The sequence below is a fragment of the Salvelinus sp. IW2-2015 genome, unplaced genomic scaffold, assembly GCF_002910315.2.
Source record: "Salvelinus sp. IW2-2015 unplaced genomic scaffold, ASM291031v2 Un_scaffold6395, whole genome shotgun sequence".
In the NCBI taxonomy this organism is placed as follows: Eukaryota; Metazoa; Chordata; class Actinopteri; order Salmoniformes; family Salmonidae; genus Salvelinus; species Salvelinus sp. IW2-2015.
Window position 1 is genome coordinate 4,287 of NW_019947657.1, and position 10,156 is coordinate 14,442.

General features: G+C 44.8%; 1 pseudogene; it reads right to left on the minus strand.

The window, feature by feature from the left end:
* Positions 1-822: 822 nt before the first annotated feature.
* LOC112078863 (hedgehog-interacting protein-like) overlaps positions 823-10,156 on the minus strand; it is a 16,743-nt pseudogene continuing 7,409 nt past the window's right edge.

Genomic DNA, 10,156 nt, shown 5'->3' on the forward strand with positions numbered 1-10,156 from the left:
CTGGCAGGGGTGGTAAACAATAACACAGATCAGAAACATTCATCACCAGGTGGCCAACTACATGCCTATATCAGTAGGCTCTTGAGGCCTGGTGCTATCGTATGGAAATGACCATATAATCCTTCAGGAAGCAGGGAGACTTTAATATCCTGCTGCTGGAACGTGCCATGGAGGAAAGGTGACACGGCGGGAAGGGATGGAGGTATAGTTCCCCTCACACAGCGTGTGTGACCTCTGTTGGTTTTCTGGTCCAATTCATGAATATCACTCGAATAACGGCTTGAATTTCAGACTCCGCGGACATTTTCCCCTCACTTCCTAATCTCGGAAAGGCAATTGGAGCAGTCTTGTTTCTCAACCCAACCGAGTGGAAACATGTTGAACATTGACATCGACACTCCAGGGATGTACTATGTAAATACATGTACCATTGTTCCATATACAATGCCCCAATGATTCTGAACAGAGTTTTCCACAGTTTTGACATCTGTCATTGGGTGTAAACACGGATTTCAGGAAGGCTTGACACTCTGCAATCATCTTCTGCATCCAGACCCTTTGTTGACAAAAGCTTTCACTCATAACATCAGCTCAGATGTAGAGAGACACCCAGAAACACACAGAAATTGACATATAATAATGTGGCTATACATGTAGGGGCCAGTCTTTAGACTAGAGAGAGTTGGGCTGGATCCCAAATGGCACCCTATTCCCTATTTAGTGCACTACTTTCAACAAGGCCCATAGTGCTCTGGTCAAAAAGTACCACTATATTGGAATAGGGTGCCATTTGGGAAAAGCCTTTGTGCTGGTTCTACTGACCTAGTTGGTCCTCTCCAAAGCCCAGGATATGTCCCACCAAGCGACGACCACAGGAGCTGCTGGTCCCCAGACACAGAGCTTTCTCCTGCCACTGGTCCCTCGCCGCCGCTGAGCCCTTCTGGAGGATCCGCAGGTTCCTGAAACGCACACATACGCACACACACGAGCACACACAAAAGCACAGCGCAACATCAGTACACTGTTACAGTAATGCAGCATTAAGCACAGGTCAGGGGTCAGCAAAAACGACACATTGTTTCCTTCCAGGTCACAGCACAACAGTCTGTGTTTCAGTGCCTTAGTGTGCATGAAGTCTTCTGGTTTCTAAATAAACATGATGCCAAAATCCTCCTCGCCCTTTCACAACAACGTGCCCCTCAAAAACTGAAATGAGACTAAGTAGCTGCGAGTCCTTTTTCCAAACACATTGCCATGATGTCTCAATAGCGTACTTCCTTCAGCGTCTTTATTTCCTTTGTTTATTCAAAGGCGAGGTTTGACTTCAGCAAGAGAGGAAGATAATTATCAACCAATGAAACGTGTGAACAACACGAGGCCGTAGCCAAACGGATCAACCAACCGGGGCAGGAAATCACGTCTCCATTTACAGTGAATGAGCCTGAGCAGTAGTAGTGTCAGTAATGTGATAGTAATGTTTTCCCCCAACGTGGATGGAACACTGGGTTTATGTTGGCACGGTGACCATGGACAGAATCAGGGGATGGACGTCAATTGGCATAGTGTTTACCTCAGAGTTACGTTCACCATAGCAAAGTTGGCTTACTGAACACAGCTGTTGTGTTTGTTCAATTCAAAGTCAATGAACACTAGAACCGTTGAGAATGTTCCAAATGAGAAAACAATGACGTTTGATTCAAACTAGCTACACATTTAATCTAGATCATTTGACGATAAATAAAAACCCTGTTATAATATTTACAACTTATAAGCTTACCGTTCTTGTCTCCGAACACATAGCTCCCGTAGAGCCTTCTGGACTGACAGCCTCTTAGATGAACCCTCCCACAGGTGCTGCCCTCCACTGTCGCCAGGTCAATGATGGACGCCTCGTTCTCTACAGAAACACACAGATACACAGGCCTCAGATCAGTATTATTAAGATGGACACCCTGTTTTCTACAGAAACACACAGATACACAGGCCTCAGATCAGTATCATTAAGATGGACGCCTCGTTCTCTACAGAAACACACAGATACACAGGCCCAGATCAGTATTATTAAGATGGACACCTCGTTTTCTACAGAAAACACACAGATACACAGGCCTCAGATCAGTATCATTAAGATGGACGCCTCGTTCTCTACAGAAACACACAGAACACAGGCCTCAGATCAGTATCATTAAGATGGACGCCTCGTTCTCACAGAAATACACAGGTACAGGCTAAGATCAGTATCATTAAGATGGACGCCTCTGTCTTACATAAACACACAGGTACAGGCCTCAGATCAGTATCATTAAGATGGACGCCTCGTTGTCTACATAACACACAGGTACAGGCCTCAGATCAGTATCATTAAGATGGACGCCTCGTTGTCTACATAAACACACAGGTACAGGCCTCAGATCAGTATCATTAAGATGGACGCCTCGTTCTCTACATAAACACAGATACACAGGCCTCAGATCAGTGTAATTACAGAGGTTGTGCCCCAAATGGCACCCTATTGTCTTTAAAGTGCACTATTCTTTTAACCAAGGCCCATAAGCTCTGGTCAAAAGTAGTGCCCTGTACATATAGTGCACTATACACAGTATATAGTGCTATATGACACTTGTAGATCTCTACAAGCTCCAAAAAACGAATTCAGAATGATTGTGGTATTTTAAGTCAATTTGTGTACCCTCCCAAAAATATTACCTTTTGGAACATATAGCATTTGTCAAAAGTTATTATTTTCAGCCTAAAATAGCTGTCATTTGACAGCTTGACCAAAATATGACTAGCTACATCTTAGATATTACACTCATATAATATGGGCGTTGCAGGGAGTTTACCTCGGTTTATTCCCTACACTCCCTACACAGTTCCAAATGGGTTCTGTGGCTGTTCCCTTAGGACACATATGTCAGAGTCAAGGCCCGCGGGCCACATCCGGCCCGCGAGAAGGTTTTTTACGGCCCCTGGGATGATCTTGATTTATTATTAGAACCGGCCCGCAGACCGCAGCAAGCCGGCAGCCCGCAGATCTTTTACACGCACCAATACTACATTTCCCACAATGCAACGGTGACGCATTTGCCTTATCACACAGAGGTGCGATGGTAAGCCAGGGAAAGGTGCTTCAAAGATGTTTCGAGCTTCGTGAGGAGATTTGTCTGTTCTGGACAGCAAAGGGAAAGACACAACACAACTCCGAGACGAAATGTTTCTGTGTGAAATGGCTTTTCTGTGTGACATTACGAGTCATCTGAATGCAATGAACTTGCAGCTGCAGGGTCGGGATCATGTCATCTCTGATATGTACAGTACAGTGAAGGCATTATAAACCAAACTGACTCTGTGGGAGACGCAGATGCGGAAAGAAAATTTGAGCCACTTTCCCAGCTGCCAGACCATGAAAGAGAAGCTCTCTACCAGTGCGTTCCCGAGCGCACAGTTGGCTGATAAAATAGGTATGCTTGCCGCTGACTTTCGACGCGCGATTTGCTGACTTTGAAGCACAAAAAAGCAGGTTGGAACTGCTCGTAACCCATTTGCTGTGACGTGGAAAGCTCACCACCAAACCTCCAAATGGAGTTGATTGACCTCCAATGCAATGATGCACTGAGGGCAAAATATGGCAGTGGGTGCTGCGGAGTTCGCCCGTTTCCTCCCCGACACAATGCCCCAGCTGCGCATCCAGGCTGCTCAAACGTTGTCTATGTTTGGCAGCACATACCTGTGTGAACAACTGTTTTCTTTGATGAACCTGAACAAAACATCACACAGAAGTCGACTTACTGCTGAACACCTCCACGCAATTCTGAGGATTCCTCAGCTCAGAGCCTTACCCCGAACATTGATGAACTTGTGGAAAAGATGGGACACCACCAAGTATCACCCTCAACCTCAAACAAGTGAACATTACTGTGCAATCACATATTTAGAGTTTTACTCAGTTCAAGTTTAAAAGTTAAAGTTTAATATTTGTTTTCACTGCATGTTACTTCTCCTTAAACAAAGTGTTGTTTTTGATTAATAGATTTTTGCACTTTATTTTATTGTATTTCAATCCAATTATATTTTAAAAATATTTCAGTTGAGTGGATGATAGAAAATTGCTATTATTGTTTTTTTCTTTGAAGTAAATTTAGCCCACTTTTGCTAAAATAGAAAATATAGCTACTGATGGTGCCTTGAATACCGGTTTCTTTCATTTAATGTTCATGTTATGGGGATTTTTATATAAAGGAAATTTGTCTTTTGTGTCTGTTGAAAATTAAAGATTACTGACAGAGCCATAGAAAATATTGCTTTATTTATCTGATCTATATGGAATATATTTGTTAGGTTTTCAGTAGGTTCAATTAGGTTCACTAGACTATATGCGTCATTTAAAAAAATTTCAATGAACATTCGAACAGTCCGGCCCTCGGCTTGTAGCTAAATTTTTTTTTTGGCCCTCCGTCCATTTGACTTTGACACCCCTGCCTTAGGAGAACCCTTTCGATCCTGGGGTTCTACAAAGGGTGCTTCTATGAGGACAGCCGAAAATCTTTTTTGTCTAGATAGCACTTTTTTCTAAGAGTGACAACAATGGTCAGACCCTAGCCTAATGACTGTGACTCCTGAGACCTGGAGCTGCCATGGTCAGACCCTAGCCTAATGACTGTGACTCCCTGAGACCTGGAGGCCATGGTCAGACCCTAGCCTAATGACTGTGACTCCTGACCTGGAGCTGCCATGGTCACCCAGCCTAATGACTGTGACTCCCTGAGACCTGGAGCTGCCATGGTCAGACCTAGCCTAATGACTGTGACTCCCTGAGACCTGGAGCTGCCATGGTCAGACCTAGCCTAATGCTGTGACTCCCTGAGACCTGGAGCTGCCATGGTCAGACCCTAGCCTAATGACTTGACTCCCTGAGACCTGGTGTGATTTATGCTCACTCTAATGAGTCCTGTTTTCTCTGTTGGTGTAGGAAGAGAAAAGGAGTTCCATGTTTACTGCCATCTGTCATGAGTCCATTAGTACGTAGTGGAGGGTGGTTTCAATTACTGTGACTGAGGCCTTGCCTTGTTAAAAACAACTTTGCTAAACTGGATTAAAATGTAATGTCGATGTAGGGCTTTAACCGCCACAATACCTCTTCATTAATGTAATGTCGATGTAGGGCTTTAACCGCCACAATACCTCTTCATTAATGTAATGTCGATGTAGGCTTTAATAACCGCCACAATACCTCTTCATTAATGTAATGTCGATGTAGGGCTTTAACCGCCACAATACCTCTTCATTAACGTTGAAACTGAACGTATTAAGTGATGGTTGAACTAAATAGCGCAGGAGGTTGATGATGGAGTTTTAGTGTATTTTTGGGACAACATGAATGTAAATCGTTATGTAGTCATTATGGGAATAATGGACATTATGATGTGAGGAGTTCTCGCCCCTATTAGGGTGTAATCAGATAGGTAATGAACTCCACCTRCATCATGGCAATAGTATAATCGGGGCCGGGCTCTGGGGTAATTTGGCCCAATCAGTGATCGTCCTGGGTGAGAGGTGGCCAATGGAATGGGTGGGGGCTTTAAACTAGGCTGAGGGGCTGGGTGGGGGTTAGGGGGGGTTGTTTTGTGGGTGGCTGAAATAGCACTCATTGTGTGGTTATTAGAATCAAACAAACAGCTCTACATGATTCAAACCAAACATAAGCACTAATTTCTTCATTGTGTTAGAAAGAGTGTTCTGGGGTCGATTATGCTCTTTTGACGTGCACCAAGGAGAATATGAACCCCAGGTCCTCATGGCTCTGTTTAGTGTGCTTTCAACTATACTAACACATCATCAAGATATTCATCGTGGCTGACAACTATAAATCCAAACTCACATTCCCCTGGCAACGATATGCGAGGACGAATCGTTTYTGGATCACAATAACTTCTGATACTTTTTTTTTTTTACTCAGATACACTGTGTACTGAACAAGTTGGAMGCTGACCAAATACCGCATTCTCACAATAGGAAAGAATCCAGTTGTATTCCAAAAAAACAGACATCGTTTTTCTCGTGCAGAACACACAGTAAAATGAAAGGTTATCCAAAAAGGTAATTTGTGAGGAATTCCATCAGATTCTTCCACACGTTCCCAAGGTGAGAGAGGACATGAAATGAGACTGTAAGGCAGACAGAGCTATTTTCATAACAAGCAACATTAATGTCCCATTGATGTATTCCAGACAGACTCCCAAAGGGCATTCTCAGGCTCCTAAAGGTCCCAAATGGCAGTCTTCCCTACCCTCTCCCCTGCTGTCCGCTATAAAGTGCACCCTTTTAACAGGGCTCATGCACTCTGCTCAGAAGTAGTGCACTATATAGGGAATAGGGTGCATTTGGGACACATCCTCAGTGTTGTTAGGGAAACCATTAGAAGAAGGAACTCACGTAGTCTTTCCCCTTAGTGATCGCCAGTATTCTCCCTGCTGACGCGTTCCTACCGCTGGCGTCCGTGCACAGGATCAAGAGACTCCCTGTGTTACCGTATGATGCCGGTCCACGGCACCCTGGGGAAAGACAGGAACGAACGGATAAACATTGGAACGTCATGCAACTGTCCATCTGCAATGATGCGTCACTCCTGAGATCACGATCACCTTGGGGTGGTTGTGCCACATGATCAAACAGTGGCATGCGGGGTACTGTAAATCAATAGCTGCATATCTCACACACCCCAGCTAACACTCAGTATGATTGATGAACACGTTCTAATGAAGCTCATAGCCTAGTCCAGTCAATCCATGATCATGATCAACCTTTTACCATGTGAGACACAGAACAACCGAGGCAGTAACACACGGAGTGATCTGATCATGTCCACGGTTGAGAAGATACACACTAGAAAGGAATAGGTGCAACAGTCACTCACAGTTAACTGTCACTCACAATTACTGTCACTCACAATTAAAAACGACATACTATATACTAATATTAATATATGAGAAGATACACACCACATTGTGAAGTATTGGGGTGATTCTCTGGGTGGTACAGGTATCAGTTATGTGAAGTATTGGGGGTTCTCTGGTGTGGGTAAGGTATCAGGTATGAGAAGTATTGGTGGGATTCTCTAGGTGGGTACAGGTATCAGGTATGTGAAGTATTGGGGAGATTCTCTAGGTGGGTACAGGTATCAGTTATGTGAAGTAATTGGGGGGATTCTGGTGGGTAAGGTATCAGGTATGTGAAGTATTGGGGGATTCTCTAGGTGGGTACAGGTATCAGGTATGTGAAGTATTGGGGAGATTCTCTAGGTGGGTACACGGTATCAGTTATGTGAAGTATTGGGGGATTCTCTGGGTGGGTACAGGTATCAGGTATGTGAAGTATTGGGGAGATTCTCTGGGTGGGTACAGGTATCAGTTATGTGAAGTATTGGGGGGATCTCTGGTGGGTACAGGTATCAGTTATGTGAAGTATTGGGGGGATTCTCTGGTGGGTACAGGTATCAGGTATGAGAGTATTGGTGGGATTCTCTAGTGGGGTACAGGTATCAGGTATGTGAAGTATTGGGGAGATTCTCTAGTGGGTACAGGTATCAGTTATGTGAAGTATTGGGGGGATTCTCTGGGTGGGTACAGGTATCAGGTATGTGAAGTATTGGGGTGATTCTCTAGGTGGGTACAGGTATCAGGTATGTGAAGTATTGGGGAGATCTCTGGTGGGTACAGGTATCAGGTGTGAGAAGTATTGGGGGGATTCTCTAGGTGGTGACAGGTATCAGGTGTGAAAGTATTGGGGAGATTCCTGGTGGGTACAGGTATCAGTGTGAGAAGTATTGGGGGGATTCTCTAGGTGGGTACAGGTATCAGGTATGTGAAGTATTGGGGAATTCTCTAGGTGGGTACAGGTATCAGGTATGTGAAGTATTGGGGAGATTCTCTGGGTGGGTAAGGTATCAGGTGTGAGAAGTATTGGGGGATTCTCTAGGTGGGTACAGGTATCAGGTGTGAGAACTATGGGTGGGATTCTCTAGGTGGGTACAGGTATAAGGTATGTGAAGTATTGGTGGGATTCTCTAGGTGGGTACAGGTATCAGGTATGTGAAGTATTGGTGGGATCTCTAGGTGGGTACAGGTATCAGGTATGTGAAGTATTGGTGGGATCTCTAGGTGGGTACAGGTATCAGGTATGTGAAGTATTGGTGGGATTCTCTAGGTGGGTACAGGTATCAGGTATGTGAAGTATTGGTGGGATTCTCTAGGTGGGTACAGGTATCAGGTATGTGAAGTATTGGTGGGATTCTCTAGGTGGGTACAGGTATCAGGTATGTGAAGTATTGGGGTGATTCTCTAGGTGGGTACAGGTATCAGGTGTGAGAAGTATTGGTGCGATTCCTCTAGGTGGGTACAGGTATCAGTGTGGAGAAGTATTGGTGGGATTCTCTGGTGGGTACAGGTATCAGGTGTGAGAAGTATTGGTGCGATTCTCTAGGTGGGTACAGGTATCAGGTATGTGAAGTATTGGTGGGATTCTCTAGGTGGTACAGGTATCAGGTGTGAGAAGTATTGGTGCGATTCTCTAGTGGGTACAGGTATCAGGTATGTGAAGTATTGGTGGGATTCTCTAGGTGGTACAGGTATCAGGTATGTGAAGTATTGGTGGGATCCTTAGGGTGGGTACAGGTACAGGTATGTGAAGTATTGGGTGATTCTCTAGGTGGTACAGGTATCAGGTGTGAGAAGTATTGGTGCGATTCTCTAGGTGGGTACAGGTATCAGGTGTGAGAAGTATTGGTGGGATTCTCTGGGTGGGTACAGGTATCAGGTGTGAGAAGTATTGGTGCGATTCTCTAGGTGGTACAGGTATCAGGTGGTGAAGTATTGGGGGATTCTCTAGGTGGTACAGGTATCAGGTGTGAGAAGTATGGTGCGATTCTCTAGTGGGTAACAGGTATCAGGTGTGTGAAGTATTGGGGGATCTCTAGTGGGTACAGGTATCAGTGTGAGAAGTATTGGTGCGATTCTCTAGGTGGGTACAGGTATCAGTGTGTGAAGTATGGGGGGATCTCTAGTGGGTACAGGTATCAGGTGTGAGAAGTATTGGTGCGATTCTCTAGTGGGTAAGGTATCAGGTGTGTGAAGTATTGGGGGGATTCTCTAGGTGGGTACAGTGTATCAGGTGTGAGAAGTATTGGTGCGATTCTCTAGGTGGGTACAGGTATCAGGTATGTGAAGTATGGGGGATCTCTGGGTGGGTACAGGTATCAGGTATGTGAAGTATGTGGGGTTCTCTAGGTGGGTAACAGGTATAGGTGTGTGAAGTATTGGTGCGATTCTTAGGTGGGTACAGTATCAGTTATGTGAAGTATGGGTGGGATCTCTAGTGGGGTACAGGTATCAGGTATGTGAAGTATTGGGAATTCTCTAGGTGGGTACAGGTATCAGGTGTGTGAAGTATTGGGAAATTCTCTAGGTGGATACAGGTATCAGGTATGTGAAAGTATGGGGATTCTTAGGTGGGTACAGGTATCAGTATGTGAAGTATTGGTGGATTCTCTAGGTGGGTACAGGTATCAGGTGAGAAGATTGGGGGGATTCTCTAGGTGGGTACAGGTATCAGGTGTGTGAAGTATTGGTGGGATTCTCTAGTGTGGTACAGGTATCAGGTTGTGAAGTATGGTGGATTCTCTAGGTGGGTACAGGTTCAGGTATGTGAAGTATTGGTGGGATTCTCTAGGTGGTACAGGTATCAGGTATGTGAAGTATTGTGGATTCTCTAGGGGGTACAGTGTACAGGTTTAATGGCGTTGAATAGTTTATTGGGGGGGTTTTTGGAATTCTTCTAGTGGGTACGGTATCAGGTATGTGAATGTATGTGGTGGGATTCTCTAGGTGGGTACAGGTATCAGTTATGTGAAGTATTGGGGGATTCTCTGGTGGGTAACAGTATCAGGTATGGTGAATATTGGGGGTGATTCTCTAGGTGGGTACAGGTATCAGGTTATGTGAATATTGGGGAATTCTCTAGGTGGGACAGGTATCAGTGATGTGAAGTATTGGGGGATTCTCTGGGTGGGTACAGGTATCAGGGTATGTGAAGTATTGGGGAGATTCTCTGGTGGGTACAGGTAATCAGTTAATGTGGTATGGATCTCTCTCAACACAACAAC